The sequence below is a fragment of the Triticum aestivum genome, chromosome 3A, assembly GCF_018294505.1.
Source record: "Triticum aestivum cultivar Chinese Spring chromosome 3A, IWGSC CS RefSeq v2.1, whole genome shotgun sequence".
NCBI classification, from domain to species: Eukaryota; Viridiplantae; Streptophyta; class Magnoliopsida; order Poales; family Poaceae; genus Triticum; species Triticum aestivum.
Window position 1 is genome coordinate 528,292,499 of NC_057800.1, and position 19,822 is coordinate 528,312,320.

Below are 19,822 nucleotides of genomic sequence, written 5' to 3' on the forward strand. Positions count from 1 at the left end.
ACTTCGGCCTATGGTTAAAGACCTTCAATATCAAGCCGAAGGTGGTGGACGGCAAACAAGCAGAATGCGGCGGAGCCATGGTGGGCAAGATGCCCAACGTTATATGGCTTGAAGGCTCCTTCGTGGAGACCATAAAGGGGTAGCAATCGGCGTGGTTCTCCATCACCGAGCCGCGCGACGCCAAATGGGTGGCTGCCCCCAAGTTTCGATCCGGAATCCCCACGCGGCTCACCTCTTGGAAAGAGAAGGGCCTGTCCTGGGGTTCATCGGTAGAGCTGAACGGACTCCAGAAATGTATCCAGAATATGGCAGGCAAGAAGCTTAAGCTTGTCAACATAGTCCAGGTCATGCTCATCCGCCGGATCCTCCCGTGCCAACAACGGGACTTCAACTTGTGGGAGTTTGACCCGGCCCAGCACTAGACTATGAGCGAGATCTTCGACACGATGGACAAGGATGTTTGGAAGGTGCTACTCAAGGGCGCCGAGGTCCCTCCCTTTCTCACCGAGGACCGCGGGCTAAGCGCGAAGCACCGAGCGCATTCGGTGAGTTCTATACATCCAGTAGGATATTTATTTCCCCTAGCTTAACCATGTGCGGGGTCTAAGCTTCATGCCTTTGACAGGACTGGGTGGAGACGTCGGGGCAGATTAACTATCCGGCCCCTCTGCCCGAAGACACTGTGGACGCTCTCCTGACGGAGATGCTGACTCTGGCTCCTTACAAGGTGCCGGAGAAGACCAAGAAGGCGAAGGGAACCCGAAAGAGTTCCCGACGCCAGGTTTTATCGGACTCATCATCCAATAACTCCGTGATGCACTCCTCCCCCGAAGACGAGGAGGAAGATGAAGATGCTCCCCCTCCAGTCGGGGGAGACAAGAAAAGGAAGGCCGCCCCAACCGGGGGGGGCGAAGGGTCCAAGAAGGGAAGGACTCTCCTTCCGGACTACTCCACCACCGCCGCCGAAGGCGAAGACGAGTGGCTGCTCAGGTCCAAGCCCCTGGCGAAGTCGTAAGTATTTGGATGCCAGAATAACTCATAGCATACCTTTGTCGCACTGCTTCTCCTAACCCCAAATTATGATTATGTAGACCGCCATCTTCGGACGGCTCCCTGGGCTCGTCGGATATGGATAGCGATCCACTTCCGACCGCCACCTCCCCTTGCCCTACAGACAATGCCGAGGTATTGTCTCAAGAGGCACCGGCTCGAGGGGAGACAGTCCCGGAGGCGCCTCAAGGTGACCTTCCGGATTCCGGGAGAAGAGGGAGCAAGGCTCCCAGGGCTCCGAGTTTGGCCCTCAGCCGAACACCGCACCGGAACCTCGAGTGGTTCCGGACTCAGACAGGCGGCCTCCTTCCAAAAGGGGAAAGACGCCTGTGCCGGTGACCTCTGTCCATCCAGAGGCACCAGATAGTCTGTTGGGAGCGCTTCGCAGCGCTTCTATCGACGAAGAGCACCGCACTATTATGAGTGTGGTGGTCCAGAAGGTTCAGTCCACCAAGAGCGGACTGACTGGAGCCTGTGCCAGCCTTCTAACAGGCTTTGAGGTAAGTTTTTGAAATATGGGGAAAATATTACCGCATAGACAGTAGCACCTAATGCTCTGTTCGGTGTTCACAAAGAAAAGCCGAACAGAGGATCAAACAATATCGCAAGAGTCTAATATAAGTATGTCAATATGCGTATGCAGGCTTCACTGTTGGCCTCTGCTGCACTAACTGCGGAGGTCGCCGCACTGAAGCAGGACCTTAAAGGGTCCAAGGACGAGCTCGGCCTTGCCAAGAGGCAGCTCGAGGAGAACAAAGGTAAGTAGTAGCTAGTCTATGGATATGTATAAAAAGAATGCGATCGCAAAATGACAGGATCATCGTAAATTTGCCAGGGGCCACGATCGAGGTGGCGACCCTAAGGCAAGCGCTATCCGAGGCCGAAAATAAAGCGGCCAAGGAGCGCACTGAGCGGGAAAGGCGTGAGGCACGGGTGGGCGAGGTGCAGCAAGAGCTCCACGCTCTCGTGACGAAGCACGAGGCGTTGGAGCTTGACTTGTAGACGCGAGAGTCCGAGCTTGCCGCGGCCCTCAAGAGCGCAAAGAATGCCAAGGCCGAAGCCCAAAAGGCCCTCCAGGAGATTGATGCGATGAACAAGATAGCGGCGCGTAAGGCATTCTATATGCAAAGCAAGCATGTGAAAGTAAATTACCTGTTACTTACCCGAATCCGGAGCTCTCCAGGAGCATTCAGAGATTTGCCCCGCAGCGTGTCGGATGCCGCACAGTTTTACCAGGTCGAGGAGGGAAGCTCAATGGAGAAGCTGTTCTGGTCTCAGTATACTGGTACCGAACACCCGATGCCTCTGACCGACCAGCTGAAGCAACTGGTCGAGCTGCACAAGGCGGCCGAACAAGCCATGAAGGGCTTTATAGTACGGATGTGGCCTGGCGACGCCCTTCCCAACAGATACTTCGGCTTGGTGAGGCGGCTTGTGGATGCCTGCCCACGGCTGGAAGTCATCAAGCGGTCCATCTGCATCGAAGGTGCACGCTGGGCTTTCGCCCGTGTGAAGGTGCAATGGGCCAAGCTGGACACCGTGAAGCTGATTAAGGAAGGGCCGCCGGAGGGCAAGGAGCATCGCCACCCCGAGATGTACTATGAGGGTGTCCTGAAGGGTGCTCGTCTTGTAGCGGACGAGTGTACGAAAGATATAATATTCGAGTAAACTCGCTCGTGTAATCCTGTATTTATTAAAACTTGTTCATATGAGCTATGCAACGCTTGTTTGAATTTAAAATATTACCTTCTGTTCGACTGTTTATCAGATCTGAGAGATGGCTAGTCGTCAGCTTCCGCCCCCACCCACGAGTGCTGGGGTGTTCGGGATAAACCTGAGCACTCTTGTTCCCATTGTTGGGTCCTTCGAGGGAGGTGCTCAGCACAACGAACAAGGCAATCGGACTATAATGCGTTATCACTCTCACTTAGCCATAGAATTCTATAATTTTAAATTTCGGCGAAGCCCCTAGTATTCGGAAGGCCGAATTCGGGCACGATACACGCCTTAAGCCGGACAGGGCCGACTCCTCGCTCTAAGCGACATAAGCCTTTAGGGACTAGAAACCTCTCGAACAGCGACCGGTCTCTCGCCTTATCATGACAGTCAGTTTTAGCTTTCTCTACTGAGGTACTTAGCCCAGCAGAACTGGGGCACAATCGCAGTAGTTCTCCCAGTGCTACCTTAGCCGATATAGCGGAACGTAAGGTACCAAAACATGGGAGCCAGGAAACCCAACTATTGACCCAAGACATGATTCGGAGTTGATGCATATAATGCTATAAGTTCGGGGTGCCGCACTGTCGAAAGTGTTCGGACTTCTCACGCCGTATTATGGGGTATGCTTAAGCCCCTAGCGTATTGGCCGTACCAGAGTGTACGGGTGCTGGATGTCATGAATGAACATATATATAAAAAGGAAGAATGCAATAATAGTCTTAATGCTATGCATTTTTTATTCAAAAAGGTGCGTTAGAGCAGAATGATACAAGTAGTGCGAGAAGTAAAAAGTAGGACTATTCGATATGTCCCTTCCAAGGGCAAGCTGAGGAATAGTATTAAAGCAAATATTTCACTCGTTATCGTAATCCACCTGGGAGTTCCATGGTGTGACGTAGCTTTCTACCTCCTTGGTTGCTGCATCATGTGTTCGGCAATCACGCTGCCGGACAGGGTTTCCAGAGATTAAAGTCCTGAAAGAGAAAAATAACAAAGCGGGAAGCCCCTAGTGCGGTTTAAGCTGCGACTTGGGGCGTGCCCCCGTCGTGCCCCTCCCCGTCTGTGCCCATGGTATTTTTAATGCATAATTATGTATGCGTGGCATGGATTTCGCCATTTGGCTGGGGCTAGGGTGGGGGCCACATTGCTATGCGAGCTCGGGACGTGCCAGGCGGTCCAGTTGCCGATTACTCCGAGCGCGCTTGAAGTTGTCCGGGTCCTTAATCGCCGAACTAGTGGATTGCCTTAAGAGGCTGCTTTGCGCTTCTGCTGTGAGGGCCGCAGTGTGCTCCTCCGTGCAGAGAGAGTGCTATGTGTTTCCATTGACTATGATGACCCCCCGAGGTCCTGGCATCTTGAGCTTGAGATATGCATAATTGGTACCGCATTGAATCTTGCAAATGTGGTTCGCCCGAGCAGTGCATGGTAGCCACTGCAGAACGGGACTATGTCGAAGATTAACTCTTCGGTTCTGAAGTTATTCGGAGATCCGAAGACCACTTCCAATGTGACTGAGCCTGTGCAATGGGCCTCTACACCTGGTATGACGCCTTTAAAGGTCGTTTTAGTGGGTTTGATCCTTGAGGGGTCTATACCTATTTTGCACACTGTGTCCTGATAGAGCAGGTTCAGGCTGCTGCCGCCGTCCATTAGGACTCGAGTGAGGTGAAATCCATCAATGATTGGGTCTAGGACCAGTGCGACGAATCCGCCATGACGGATACTAGTGGGGTGGTCCCTGCGATCGAAGGTGATCGGACAGGAGGACCATGTGTTGAACTTGGGGGCGACTGGCTCCAACGCATATACGTCCCTGAGCGTACGCTTCCGCTCCCTCTTGGGGATGTGGGTTGCGTATATCATGTTCACCGTCCGCACTTATGGGGGGAACCTCTTCTGTCCTATGGTGCTCGGCCCCCGGGGCTCCTCCTCGTCATCGCTATGTGACCCCTTATCTTTGTTTTCGGCATTTAATTTGCCGGCCTGCTTAAACACCCAACAGTCCCTATTGGTGTGGTTGGCTGGCTTGTCGGGGGTGCCATGTATTTGACACGGGCGATCGAGTATATGGTCCAAACTGGACGGGCCCGGAGTGCTTCTTTTGAATGGATTTTTCCGCTGACCGGGCTTAGAGCCTTTGAATCCGACATTGACTGTCGTATCCTCGGTATTGTCGATGTTAATGCGGCGCTTATGCTTGTAGCGACATCACCTGCCATTGCCGTCCTTGGTATTCGAAGTACCATGGTTCTTTGATATGTTATTACTGCGAGCCAGCCAGCTGTCTTCTCCCATGCAAAAGCAGGTCATGAGTGTCGTGAGGGCTGCCATAGATTCGGCTTTTCCTAACCAAGGTGCCGGGCTAGCCACTCGTCGCGGTTGTTGTGCTTGAAAGCTGCTAGGGCCTCTGCATCCAGACAGATGACGATTTGATTTTTCTTTGTTAGGAACCATGTCCAGAATTGCCTGGCCGATTCCTCTAGCTGCTGAATTATGTGGCTCAAGTCATCGGCATCTGGTGGTCACACGTAAGTGCCCTGAAAGTTGTCGAGAAATGCGGCTTCCAGATCTTCCCAACAGCCAATGGACTCTACTGGCAAGCTATTGAGCCAATGCCGAGCTGGTCCTTTGAGTTTGAGTGGGAGGTATTTGATGGCGAGTAGGTCATCACCGTGGGCCATGTGGATGTGCAGGAGGAAATCCTCGAGCCATACTGCAGGATCTATTGTGCCATCGTATGATTCTATATTTATGGGTTCGAAACCCTCTGGGATTTGATGATCCATTACTTCGTCTGTGAACCATAAGGGATGTGCGGCGCCTCTGTACTGGGCTATATCGCGACGCAGCTCGAATGAGTCTTGCCCGCTATGTTCCGCCCGGCCGGACTTACTTTTGCTGTATCCAGCGTGACGATTATCATCTCGCATAGTGGCGCGCCCTCGTGATCCGTAGATCGATCTTGCATGTTTTGCTTTGTCCTCCAATACGTCTCACAGGTCTGGCGTATTCCCCCATGCCTTTTTATTTGAATGAAGTCGGGGTGCGGGCTGAGCTTTTGGCTGGAATGTCTCTCTGTCGCGGCCACGAGGTGGCCGATCAGCCGCGTCATATATCGGGGATGTAGGTTTTGGTGCTTCCTCCTCCAGTCGGGGTAGCAACCTGCATTTTGGGTAACTCTTGGAGGGGCGTTCGAGTTTATACTCTTCGGCCGCCAGGACTTCAGTCCATCTGTCAGCTAGCAGATCTTGATCAGCTTGAAGCTGCTGCTGCTTTTTCTTACGGCTATTTGCCGTGGCTATAAGCCTGCGCTTGAAGCGCTCTTGTTTTATGGGATCCTCTGGCACGGCGAATTCTTCATCGCCGAGGCTTGCCTCGTCTTTGTAGGGGGCATGTAGTTATCATCCTCCGCCTCTCCATCTGCCGCTCTCTCAGGAGGGCTGGCTCCTCCATCCTCCTGCTCTAAATCTTGCCAGAGGGGATTGTTGTTGTCTTCGCCACTGTCTGGAGTGCTATTGTCTCCGGTGCCGGTATCACCACTTTTGCCTTGGCGGGACTTAGAGCGGCGCCGCTGACGCCGGCGCTTGGGTTGCTTCTTGGAGGGGTCATCCTCCGTTGCCTCGTCGCCATTGCCTTCTTTGGGTGTGTCCACCATGTATATATCGTATGATGAGGTGGTTGTCCAGTGCCCTGTGGGCAGTGGTTCCTCTTCGACTCCCGCATCGTCGTCCATACCATCGATGTCTTCGGAGTCGAAGTCGAGCATGTCGGTTAAGTCATCGACAGTGGCTACTAAGTGGGTGGTGGGTGGGCGGCGAATTTCTTCGTCATCCGCATCCCCATCCTGCCGGACTTAGTTCGGCCAGGATCCTTCTGACAAGGAAAGAGACCTTAATGAGTTTAGTATTTCGCCGAAGGGCGAGTGCTGAAAAATATCCGCACAGGTAAACTCCATGATTGGTGCCCAATCAGATTCGATAGGAACGGGCGCAGGCGGTTCGGAGTCCGTGGCCGGAGAAGGATCCGGTAGTTTGGCAACACGGCTCTCGTGAAGGGTAAGGTCGATATTCGGCTCGATCGTCGCAGAGGGTACGGCCTCCGTGACGGGGTCTATCCACCCGTCCACGGATGGCGAAACTGGCTCCGAATTGAGGGTCGGAGCGGCTACCAGTGCGATCTCCTGAATACGGTCTGATGGTAGAGCTAAATCATACTCATTGTGACCGCGTGGCGCACAAGGTAGGGGCTCGAATCCGTCGAAGATCAAGTCTCCGCGGATATCGGCCATGTAGTTTAAGCTTCCAAACCTGACCTGGTGGCTAGGGGCGTAACTTTCGATCTACTCCAGATGACCAAGTGAGTTGGCCCGCAGTGCGAAGCCGCCGAACACAAAGATCTGTCTAGGAAGAAAAGTCTCACCCTGGACTGCATCGCTATCAATGATCGTAGGAGCCATCAAGCCTAACGGCAACGACACAGAGGAACTCTCAATGAAATCACCAATGTCGGTGTCAAAACCGGCGGATCTCGGGTAGGGGGTCCCGAACTGTGCGTCTAAGGCGGATGGTAATAGGAGGCAGGGGACACGATGTTTTACCCAGGTTCGGGCCCTCTTGGTGGAGGTAAAACCCTACGTCCTGCTTGGTTTATTCTTGATGATATGAGTATTACAAGAGTTGATCTACCACGAGATTGGAGAGGCTAAACCCTAGAAGCTAGCCTATGGTATGATTGTATGTTGTCCTACGGACTAAAACCCTCCGGTTTATATAGACACCAGAGGGGGCTAGGGTTACACAAGGTCGGTTACAAAGGAGCAGATATACATATCCGTATTGCCTAGCTTGCCTTCCACGCCAAGTAGAGTCCCATCCGAACACGAGAAGAAGTCTTGTATCTTGTATCTTCATAGTCTAACAGTTCGGCCAAAGGATATAGTCCGGCTGTCCGGAGACCCCCTAATCCAGGACTCCCTCAATGATCATCACACTTTTATTTTCTTACAACTCAACAATTACAACTCGATACTTAGAACAAAATATGACTCTATATGAATGCCTCTGGCGGTGTACCCGGATATGCAATGAATCAAGAGTGACATGCATGAAAGAATTATGAATGGTGGCTTTGCCACAAATACGATGTCAACTACATGATCATGCTAAGCAATATCACAATGATGGAGTGTGTCATAATAAACGGAACGATGGAAAGTTGCATGGAAATATATCTCGGAATAGCTATGGAAATGCCATAATAGGTAGGTATGGTGGCTGTTTTGAGGAAGGTATATGGTGGGTGCATGATACCGGCGAAAGGTGCGCGGTATTAGAGAGGCTAACAATGGTGGAAGGAAGAAAAGTGCGTATAATCCATGGACTCAACATTAGTCATAAAGAACTCATATACTTATTGCAAAAATCTACAAGTTATCAAAGCAAAGTATTACGCGCATGCTCCTAGGGGGATAGATTGGTAGGAAAAGACCATCGCTCGTCCCCGACCGCCACTCATAAGGAAGACAATCAAAAATTAAAACCTGCTCCGACTTCATCACATAACGGTTCACCATACGTGCATGCTACGGGAATCACAAACTTTAACACAAGTATTTCTCAAATTCACAGCTACTCAACTAGCACAACTTTAATATCACCATATTCATATCTCAAAACAATTATCAAGCATCAAACTTCTCATAGCATTCAACACACTCATAAGAAAGTTTTTACTATTCTTGAATACCAAGCATATTAGGATTATTTAAGCAAATTACCATGCTATTTATGTTGGAAATATGCCCTAGAGGCAATAATAAAAGTATTATTATTATATTTCCTTGTTCATGATAATTGTCTTTTATTCATGCTATAACTGTATTATCCGGAAATCGTAATACACATGTGAATACATAGACCACAATATGTCCCTAGTGAGCCTCTAGTTGACTAGCTCGTTGTGATCAACAGATAGTCATGGTTTCCTGGCTATGGACATTGGATGTCATCGATAACGGGATCACATCATTAGGAGAATGATGTGATGGACAAGACCCAATCCTAAGACTAGCACAAAAGATCGTGTAGTTCATTTGCTAGAGCTTTGCCAATGTCAAGTATCTCTTCCTTCGACCATGAGAGCGTGTAACTCCTGGATACCGTAGGAGTGATTTGGGTGTATCAAACGTCACAACGTAACTGGGTGACTATAAAGGTGCACTACAGGTATCTCCGAAAGTATCTATTGTTTTATGCGGATCGAGACTGGGATTTGTCACTCCGTGTAAACGGAGAGGTATCTCTGGGCCCACTCGGTAGGACATCATCATATGCGCAATGTGACCAAGGAGTTGATCACGGGATGATGTGTTACAGAACGAGTAAAGTGACTTGCCGGTAACGAGATTGAACAAGGTATTGGATACCGACGATCGAATCTCGGGCAAGTAACATACCGATAGACAAAGGGAATTGAATACGGGATTGATTAAGTCCTTGACATCGTGGTTCATCCGATGAGATCATCGTGGAACATGTGGGAGCCATCATGGGTATCCAGATCCCGCTGTTGGTTATTGACCGGAGAACGTCTCGGTCATGTCTACATGTCTCCCGAACCCGTAGGGTCTACACACTTAAGGTTCGATGACGCTAGGGTTATAAAGGAAGTTTGTATGTGGTTAACGAATGTTGTTCGGAGTCCCGGATGAGATCCCGGACGTCACGAGGAGTTCCGGAATGGTCCGGAGGTAAAGATTTATATATGGGAAGTCCTATTTTGGCCACCGGAAAATGTTCGGGATTTTTCGGTATTGTACCGGGAAGGTTCTAGAAGGTTCCGGAGTGGGGCCCACCTGCATGGGGGGACTCACATGGACGTGGGTAGTGGGGGCAAGGCCCCACACCCCTGGTCAAGGCGCACCAAGATCCCCCCTTAGAAGGAATAAGATCATATCCCGAAGGGATAAGATCAAGATCCCTAAAAAGGGGGGATAACAATCGGTGGGGAAGGAAATAATGAGATTTCTTTCCTCCCACCTTGGCCAACGCCCCAATGGACTTGGAGGGCAAGAAACCAGCCCCTCCACCCCTATATATAGTGGGGAGGCGCATGGGAGCTACACACGAAGTTCTGGCACAGCCCTACCTCTCTCCCTACTCCTCCTCTCCCATGGTGCTTGGCGAAGCCCTGCTGGATTACCACGCTCCTCCACCACCACCACGCCGTTGTGCTGCTGTTGGATGGAGTCTTCCTCAACCTCTCCCTCTCTCCTTGCTGGATCAAGGCGTCACCGGGCTGTACGTGTGTTGAACGCGGAGGTGCCGTCCGTTCGGCACTAGGATCATCGGTGATTTGAATCATGACGAGTCCGACTCCATCAACCCCGTTCACTTGAACGCTTCCGCTTAGCGATCTACAAGGGTATGTAGATGCACTCTCTTTCTACTCGTTGCTGGTCTCTCCATAGATAGATCTTGGTGACACGTAGGAAAATTTTGAATTTCTGCTACGTTCCACAACAGTGGCATCATGAGCTAGGTCTATTGCGTAGATTCTTTGCACGAGTAGAACACAAAGTAGTTGTGGGCATTGATGTTGTTCAATATGCTTACCGTTACTAGTCCAATCTTGTTTCGACGGTATTGTGGGATGAAGCGGCCCGGACCGACCTTACACGTACTCTTACGTGAGACAGGTTCCACCGATTGACATGCACTTGGTGCATAAGGTGGCTAGCGGGTGCCAGTCTCTCCCACTTTAGTCGGAACGGATTCGATGAAAAGGGTCCTTATGAAGGGTAAATAGCAATTGGCATATCACGTTGTGGTCTTGCGTAGGTAAGAAATGTTCTTGCTAGAAACCCATAGCAGCCACGTAAAACATGCAACAACAATTAGAGGACGTCTAACTTGTTTTTGCAGGGTATGCTATGTGATGTGATATGGCCAAGAAGAATGTGATGAATGATATGTGATGTATGAGATTGATCATGTTCTTGTAATAGGATTCACGACTTGCATGTCGATGAGTATGACAACCGGCAGGAGCCATAGGAGTTGTCTTTATTTATTGTATGACCTGCGTGTCATTGAAGAACGCCATGTAAACTACTTTACTTTATTGCTAAACGCGTTAGTCATAGAAGTAGAAGTAGTCGTTGGCGTGACAACTTCATGAAGACACGATGATGGAGATCATGATGATGGAGATCATGGTGTCGTGCCGGTGACGATGATGATCATGGAGCCCCGAAGATGAAGATCAAAAGGAGCAAAATGATATTGGCCATATCATGTCACTATTTGATTGCATGTGATGTTTATCATGTTTATGCATCTTGTTTGCTTAGGACGACGGTAGTAAATAAGATGATCCCTTACAAAATTTCAAGAAGTGTTCTCCCCTAACTGTGCACCGTTGCTATAGTTCGTCGCTTCTAAGCACCACGTGATGATCGGGTGTGGATTCTTACGTTCACATACAACGGGTGTAAGACAGTTTTACACAGCGAAAACACTTAGGGTTAACTTGACGAGCCTAGCATGTGCAGACATGGCCTCGGAACACGGAGACCGAAAGGTCGAGCATGAGTCGTATGGTAGATACGATCAACATGAAGATGTTCACCGATGATGACTAGTCCGTCTCACGTGATGATCGGACACGGCCTAGTTGACTCGGATCATGTGATCACTTAGATGACCAGAGGGATGTCTATCTAAGTGGGAGTTCATAAGATGAACTTAATTATCCTGAACATAGTCAAAAGACCTTTTGCAAATTATGTCGTAAGCTCGCGCTTTAGTTCCACTGTTTAGATATGTTCCTAGAGAAAATATAGTTGAAAGTTGATAGTAGCGATTATACGATCAGTAGAAAGCTTATGTCCTTAATGCACCGCTCAGTGTGCTGAACCCCAACGTCGTTTGTCGATGTTGCGAACATCGGACATACACGTTTTGATAACTACGTGATAGTTCAATTAAATGGTTTAAGTAGAGGCACCAAAGACGTTTTCGAAACGTCGCGGAACATATGAGATGTTTCGAGGGCTGAAATTGGGATTTCAGGCTCGTGCCCACGTCAAGAGGTATAAGACCTCCGACGATTTTCTTAGCCTGCAAACTAAGGGAGAAAAGCTCAATCATTGAGCTTGTGCTCAGATTGTCTGAGCACAACAATCACTTGAATCGAGTGGGAGTTGATCCTCCAGATGAGATAGTGATGTTTCCCCAAAGTCATTGCCACCAAGCTGCTAGAGCTTCGTGATTAACTATAACATATCAGGGATAGATATGATGATCCTTGAAATATTCATGATGTTTGACACCGCGAAAGTAGAAATCAAGAAGGAGCATCAATTGTTGATGGTTGGTGAAACCACTAGTTTCAAGAAGGGCAAGGGAACAAAGGGATACTTCATGAAACGGCAATTCAGCTGCTGCTCTAGTGAAGAAACCCAAGGTTGAACCCAAACCCGAGACTAAGTGCTTCTGTAATAAGGGGAACAACCACTGTAGCAGCATTACCCTAGATACTTGATAGATGAGAAGGCTGGCAAGGTCGATAGAAGTATATTGGATATACATTATGTTAATGTGTACTTTACTAGTACTCCTAGTAGCACCAGGGTATTGGATACCGGTTCGGTTGCTAAGTGTTAGTAACTCGAAATAAAAGCTACGGAATAAACGGAGACTAGCTAAAGGTGAGCTGACGATATATGTTGGAAGTGTTTCCAAGGTTGATATGATCAAGCATCGCACGCTCCCTCTACCACCGAGATTGGTGTTTGCGTTGAGCATAGACATGATTGGATTATGTCTACGCAATACGGTTATTCATTTAAGGAGAATAATGGTTACTCTATTTTTGAATAATACCTTCAATGGTCTTGCACCTAAAGGAATGGTTTATTGAATCTCGGTCGTAGTGATACACATTTTCATGCCAAAAGATATAAGATAGTAATGATAGTACCACTTACTTGTGGCACTGCCATGTAAGTCATAATGGTATAAAACGCATGAAGAAGCTCCATGTTGATGGATCTTTGGACTCACTCGTTTTTGAAAAGTTTGAGAGATGCGAACCATGTCTATTGGTGTATATGCATGAAGAAACTCCATGCAAATGGATCGTTCGGACTCACTTGATTTTGAATCACTTGAGATATGCAAATCATACCACATGGGCAAGATGACTGAAAAGCCTCATTTTCAGTAAGATGGAACAAGATAGCAACTTGTTGGAAGTAACACATTTTGATGTGTGCAGTCGAATGAGTGCTGAGGCATGCAGTGAATATCATTATGTTCTTACCTCACAGATGATTCGAGTAAATGTTGAGTATATTTACTTGATGAAACACAAGTCTGACTTATTGAATGGTTCAAGTAATTTCAGAGTGAAGTAGCAGATCATTGTGACAAGAGGATAAAATGTCTATGATATGATCATAGAGATGAATATCTGAGTTACGAGTTTTGGCACACAATTAAGACATTGTGGAAATTGTTTCGCAATTAATACCGCCTGGAACACCATAATGTGATGGTGTGTCCGAACATCATAATTGCACCCTATTGGATATGGTGCGTACCATGATGTCTCTTATCGAATTACCACTATCGTTCATGGGTTAGGCATTAGAGACAACCACATTCACTTTAAATAGGGCACCACGTAATTCCGATGAGATGACACCGTATGAATTATGGTTTAGAGAAACCTAAGTTGTCGTTTCTTAAAAGTTTGGGGCTGCGATGCTTATATGAAAAAGTTTCAGGTTGATAAGCTCGAACCCAAAGCGGATAAAATGCATCTTCATAGGAAACCCAAAACAGTTGGGTATACCTCCTAATTCAGATCCGAAAGCAATATGGATTGTTTCTAGAATCGGGTCCTTTCTCGAGGAAAAGTTTCTCTCGAAAGAATTGAGTGGGAGGATGGTGGAGACTTGATGAGGTTATTGAACCGTCTCTTCAACTAGTGTGTGACAGGGCACAGGGAGTTGTTCCTGTGGCACCTACACCAATTGAAGTGGAAGCTTATGATATTGATCATGAAACTTCGGATCAAGTCACTCCCAAACCTCGTAGGATGACAAGGATGCGTACTACTTCAGAGTGGTACATAATCCTGTCTTGAAGGTCATGTTGCTAGACAACAATGAACCTACGAGCTATGGAGAAGCGATGGTGGGCCCGGATTCCGATAAATGGCTTGAGGCCATAAAATCCGAGAGAGGATCCATGTATGAAAACAAAGTGTAGACTTTGGCAGAACGGCTCGATGGTCGTAAGGCTAATGAGTACAGATGGATTTCAAAAGGAAGACGGACAATGATGGTAAATGTCACCATTAAGAAAGCTCGACTTGTCGTTAAGATGTTTTCCGACAAGTTCAAGGAGTTGACTACGATGAGATTTTCTCACTCGTAGCGATGCTAAGAGTCTGTTGGAATTATATTAGCGATTACTGCATTATTAATGAAATCTTGCAGATAGGATGTCAAAACATTGTTTCCTCGACGATTTTAATGAGGAAAGGTTGTATGTGATACAACCGGAAGGTTTTGTCAATCCCGAAAGATGCTAATAAGTATGCAAAGCTCCAGCAATCCTTCTAAGGACTGGAGTGAGCATCTCGGAGTTGGAATGTATGCTTTGATGATGATCAAAAAATTTGGGTTTGTACAAAGTTTATGAGAAACTTGTATTTCCAAAGAAGTGAGTGGGAGCACTATAGAATTTCTGATGAGTATATGTTGTTGACATATTGTTGATCAGAAATGACGTAGAATTTCTGGAAAGCATATAGGGTTATTTTGAAAGTGTTTTTCAATGGAAAGCCTGGATTAAGCTACTTGAACATTGAGCATCAAGATCTATAAGGATAGATCAAAATGCTTAATAATACTTTCAAATGAGCACATACCTTGACATGATCTTGAAGGTCTTCAAGATGGACCAGTCAAAGAAGGAGTTCTTGCCTGAGTTGTAAGGTACGAAGTTAAGACTTAAAGCTCGACCACGGCAGAATAGAGAGAAAGGACGAAGGTCGTCCCCTATGCTTAAGACGTAGGCTCTTCAGTATGCTATGCTGTGTACCGCACCTGAAGTGTGCCTTGCCATGAGTCAGTCAAGGGGTACAAGAGTGATCCAAGAATGGCTCACAGGACATCGGTCAAAGTTATCCTTAGTAACTAGTGGACTAAGGAATTTTCTCGATTATGGAGGTGGTAAAAGAGTTCGTCGTAAAGGTTACGACGATGCAAGCTTGACACCTATCCGGATAGCTCTGAGTAGAGAGACCGGATACATATAATGGAGCAATAATTTAGAATAGCTCCAAGTAGAACAGTTGTTTGGAATAGCTCCAAATAGAGCGTGGTAGCTGCATCTAGGAGATGACATAGAGATTTGTAAAGCACACACGGATCTGAAAGGTTCAGACCCGTTGACTAAAACCTCTCTCACAAGCAACATGATCAAACATAAAACTCATTGAGTGTTAATCACATAGTGATGTGAACTAGACTACTGACTCTAGTAAACTCTTGGGTATTAGTCACATGGCGATGTGACCTGTGAGTGTTAATCACATGGCGATGTGAACTAGATTATTGACTCTAGTGCAAGTGGGAGACTGTTGGAAATATGCCCTAGAGGCAATAATAAAAGTATTATTATTATATTTCCTTGTTCATGATAATTGTCTTTTATTCATGCTATAACTGTATTATCCGGAAATCGTAATACACGTGTGAATACATAGACCACAATATGTCCCTAGTGAGCCTCTAGTTGACTAGCTCGTTGTGATCAACAGATAGTCATGGTTTCCTGGCTATGGACATTGGATGTCGTTGATAACGGGATCACATCATTAGGAGAATGATGTGATGGACAAGACCCAATCCTAAGACTAGCACAAAAGATCGTGTAGTTCATTTGCTAGAGCTTTGCCAATGTCAAGTATCTCTTCCTTCGACCATGAGAGCGTGTAACTCCTGGATACCGTAGGAGTGCTTTGGGTGTATTAAACGTCACAACGTAACTGGGTGACTATAAAGGTGCACTACAGGTATCTCCGAAAGTATCTATTGTTTTATCGGACCGAGACTGGGATTTGTCACTCCGTGTAAACGGAGAGGTATCTCTGGGCCCACTCGGTAGGACATCATCATATGCGCAATGTGACCAAGGAGTTGATCACGGGATGATGTGTTACGGAACGAGTAAAGTGACTTGCCGGTAACGAGATTGAACAAGGTATTGGATACCGACGATCGAATCTCGGGCAAGTAACATACCGATAGACAAAGGGAATTGAATACGGGATTGATTAAGTCCTTGACATCGTGGTTCATCCGATGAGATCATCGTGGAACATGTGGGAGCCATCATGGGTATCCAGATCCCGCTGTTGGTTATTGACCGGAGAACGTCTCGGTCATGTCTACATGTCTCCCGAACCCGTAGGGTCTACACACTTAAGGTTCGATGACGCTAGGGTTATAAAGGAAGTTTGTATGTGGTTACCGAATGTTGTTCGGAGTCCCGGATGAGATCCCGGACGTCACGAGGAGTTCCGGAATGGTCCGGAGGTAAAGATTTATATATGGGAAGTCCTATTTTGGCCACCAGAAAATGTTCGGGATTTTTCGGTATTGTACCGGGAAGGTTCTAGAAGGTTCTGGAGTGGGGCCCACCTGCATGGGGGGACTCACATGGACGTGGGTAGTGGGGGCAAGGCCCCACACCCCTGGTCAAGGCGCACCAAGATCCCCCCTTAGAAGGAATAAGATCATATCCCGAAGGGATAAGATCAAGATCCCTAAAAAGGGGGGATAACAATCGGTGGGGAAGGAAATAATGAGATTTCTTTCCTCCCACCTTGGCCAACGCCCCAATGGACTTGGAGGGCAAGAAACCAGCCCCTCCACCCCTATATATAGTGGGGAGGCGCATGGGAGCTACACACGAAGTTCTGGCACAGCCCTACCTCTCTCCCTACTCCTCCTCTCCCATGGTGCTTGGCGAAGCCCTGCTGGATTACCACGCTCCTCCACCACCACCACGCCATTGTGCTGCTGTTGGATGGAGTCTTCCTCAACCTCTCCCTCTCTCCTTGCTGGATCAAGGCATGGGAGACGTCACCGGGCTGTACGTGTGTTGAACGCGGAGGTGCCGTCCGTTCGGCACTAGGATCATCGGTGATTTGAATCACGACGAGTACGACTCCATCAACCCCATTCACTTGAACGCTTCCGCTTAGCGATCTACAAGGGTATGTAGATGCACTCTCTTTCTACTCGTTGCTGGTCTCTCCATAGATAGATCTTGGTGACACGTAGGAAAATTTTGAATTTCTGCTACGTTCCCCAACAATTTAAGACTCAAAATAATCTAAGTGAAGCATGAGAGATCAATAGTTTCTATAAAACAATTCCACCACCGTGCTCTAAAAAATATAAGTGAAGTACTAGAGCAAAACTATATAACTCAAATGATATAAGCGAAGCACATAGAGCATTCTAACAAATTCCAAATCATGTATGGCTCTCTCAAAAGGGGTGTACAGCAAGGATGATTGTGGTAAACTAAAAATCAAAGACTCAAATCATGCAAGACGCTCCAAGCAAAACACATATCATGTGGTGAATAAAAATATAGCTCCAAGTAAAGTTACTGATAGAAGTAGACGAAAGAGGGGATGCCTTCCGGGGCATCCCCAAGATTTGGCTTTTAGGTGTCCACATATTATCTTTGGGGTGCCATGGGCATCCCCAAGCTTAGGATTTTGCCACTCCTTGTTCCATAATCCATCAAATCTTTACCCAAAAATTGAAAACTTCACAACACAAAACTTTAAGTAGAAAATCTCGTGAGGTCCGTTAGCGAAAGAAAACAAAAGACCACTTCAAGGTACTGTAATGAACTCATTATTTATTTATATTGGTGTTAAACCTACTGTATTCCAACTTATCTATGGTTTATAAAATATTTACTAGCCATATATTCATCAAAATAAGCAAACAACTCACGAAAAACAGAATCTGTCAAAAACAGAACAGTCTGTAGCAATCTGTAGCTAGCGCAACATCTGGACCCCGAAAAATTCTAAAATAAATTGCTGGACGTAAGGAATTTATATATTAATCATCTTCATAAAGAATTAACTAAATATCACTTTCCAAATAAAAATAGCAGCAGTTCTCGTGAGTGCTAAAGTTTCTGTTTTTTACAGCAAGATAACAAGACTTTCCCCAAGTCTTCCCAACGGTTCTACTTGGCACAAACACTAATTAAACACAAAAAACACAACCAAAACATAGGCTAGGTAAATTATTTATTAAATAACAGCAAGGAAAAATATTGGGTTGTCTCCTAACAAGCTCTTTTCTTTAAATCCTTAAAGCTAGGCATTGATAATTTTAATGATGCTCACATGAAAGACAATAATTGAAGCACAAAGAGAGCATCATAAAACACGTGACAAATACATCTAAGTCTAACATACTTCCTATGCATAGGCATCTTATAAGCAAACAAATTATCAAGGCAAGCAAAAACAAGCATATGCAAGGAAGCGGAAAGAAACAATAACAATCTCAACATAACGAGAGGTAATTTAGTAACATGAAAATTTCTACCACCATATTTTCCTCTCTCATAATAATTGCATGTGGTATCATAAGAAAATTCAACAAAATAGCTATCACACAAAATATTTTCAACATGATCCATATGCATGCAAAGTTGACACTCTTCCAAAATAGTGGGATCTAAAGTTGACACTCTTCCAAACCCACTTTCAATAATATTGGAAACACTATTATCAATCTCATATTCATCATGGGGCTTAAATAAATTTTCAAGATCATAAGAAGAATCACCCCAATCATGATCATTGCAACAAGTAGAGGACATAGCAAAACTAGCATCCCCAAGCTTAGGGTTTTGCATATTATTAGCACAATTGATATCAAGAGAGTTTATATTAAAATCATTGCAATCATGTTTTTTATTCAAAGATCTATCGTGAATCACTCCATAAGGTACTTCATCACAATTTTCAGATTCACAAATTTGAAGCAAAACTTCATCAAGATAATCTAGTGCACAAAACTCACTAGCAATTGGTTCATCATAATTGGATCTCTTAAAAAGATTAGCAAGTGGATGAGGATCCATAGATCTTAGGTTCTCTGTTTAGTAATAAATAAACAACTAATCCAACCAAATGAGTAAACGAGCCAAGTAAGACATAAAAGTAAACAAAAAGACGAACAGAAGAAAGGCGAATAAAACGGCAAGGGTGAAGTGGGGGAGAGGAAAACGAGAGGCAAATGGCAAATAATGTAATGCGGGAGATAAGGGTTTGTGATGGGTACTTGGTATGTTGACTTTTGCGTAGACCTCCCCGGCAATGGCGCCAGAAATCTTCTTGCTACCTATACATCCGGTAGGATATTTATTTCCCCTAGCTTAACCATGTGCGGGGTCTAAGCTCCATGCCTTTGACAGGACTGGGTGGAGACGTCAGGGCAGATTAACTGCCCGGCCCCTCTGCCCGAAGACACTGTGGACGCTCTCCTGGCGGAGATGCTGACTCCGGCTCCTTACAAGGTGCCGGAGAAGACCAAGAAGGCGAAGGGAACCCGAAAGAGTTCCCGATGCCAGGTGTTATCGGACTCATCGTCCGATAACTCCACGACGCACTCCTCCCCCAAAGACGAGGAGGAAGATGAAGATGCTCCCCCTCCAGTCGGGGGAGACAAGAAAAGGAAGGCCGCCCCAACCGGGAGGGCCGAAGGGTCCAAGAAGGGAAGGACTCTCCTTCCGGACTACTCCACCACCGCCGCCGAAGGCGAAGACGAGTGGCTGCTCAGGTCCAAGCCCCTGGCGAAGTCATAAGTATTTGGATGCCAGAATAACTCATAGCATACCTTTGTCGCACTGCTTCTCCTAACGCCAAATTATGATTATGTAGACCGCCATATTCGGACGGCTCCCTGGGCTCGTCGGATATGGATAGCGATCCA